Source organism: Ceratotherium simum, chromosome 3, assembly GCF_057802395.1.
Source record: "Ceratotherium simum simum isolate JZ-2026a chromosome 3, ASM5780239v1, whole genome shotgun sequence".
NCBI lineage: Eukaryota > Metazoa > Chordata > Mammalia > Perissodactyla > Rhinocerotidae > Ceratotherium > Ceratotherium simum.
In genome coordinates, this window is record NC_141902.1 from 81,775,300 (window position 1) to 81,776,233 (window position 934).

Genomic DNA, 934 nt, shown 5'->3' on the forward strand with positions numbered 1-934 from the left:
GAGGCTCGCAGACTGGAACCAGAGCTGGCGCACGGCCGCACTTAGCGGACGCGGCGGGCGGGAGTAGGAGCGGACCACGGCCTCCAGCCAATCAGAGCGCGGCCCGGCGCGGCCACTGCGGCCGGACAGCACCCCCTGCCGGCATGACCGCGGCGCCGCGCCGCTGCCCCGCCCAGGGCCCGGGCGGCCGCGAGTCCTCTCAGGCTGTCAGGTAACAGCGGGCGGGTGACTCGCTGGCTCGCTCGCTGGGCAGGGCTGGGAGAGGGTTGCCGAGGAGAGCTCCCTGTTGCTGCCCTGTCGTGCGTCCCTCTGGCACCCAAGTGTCCTGGCGTTCAGGGATGGAAATGGAAGCCGCTACTAAGTGAGATGCTGAGTTGCTGTGATACGGTCATTTATGAGAGACTTTCATACGAGGCCCTGGAGATTGGAGAATTTGGAATTTTTTAAAATTATATGTATTTATGTACATATGTAACATACATATATAATGTATACACATACACATATGTACACACACATGTGCATTAAATATTCTACTTTAACTTAAAACATAAATACACATCCATTTGCAAATGTTTCCATGTATAGGCAAGACTTCTGTTGATATGGGTTGACTGGAGTTCCACGTTTTCCTTCTTACACAAACTAGCCGCATGGGACATAGTCTACACTTTCCAATATCAGTTTCTTTCTGTTGGAGTGAGAACTTAAAGAAACTTGTGAAGTGCTCTGATTGCAGAATTTTTCCAGACTCCTAACATCTCCCCAAACTTTTACAGCCGTTGCCCCTACACCTAATGTGACAGCCTTTTTTTCTCAACATGCCTCAATTTAATTGTCATAGAAGCCATAGCTCTCTTTTGCACACTTGTGTTTCATTAGTTTTCACGGCAGTTATTTAGGTTACAAAAAACAAAGACCAGTATGTGTAGCA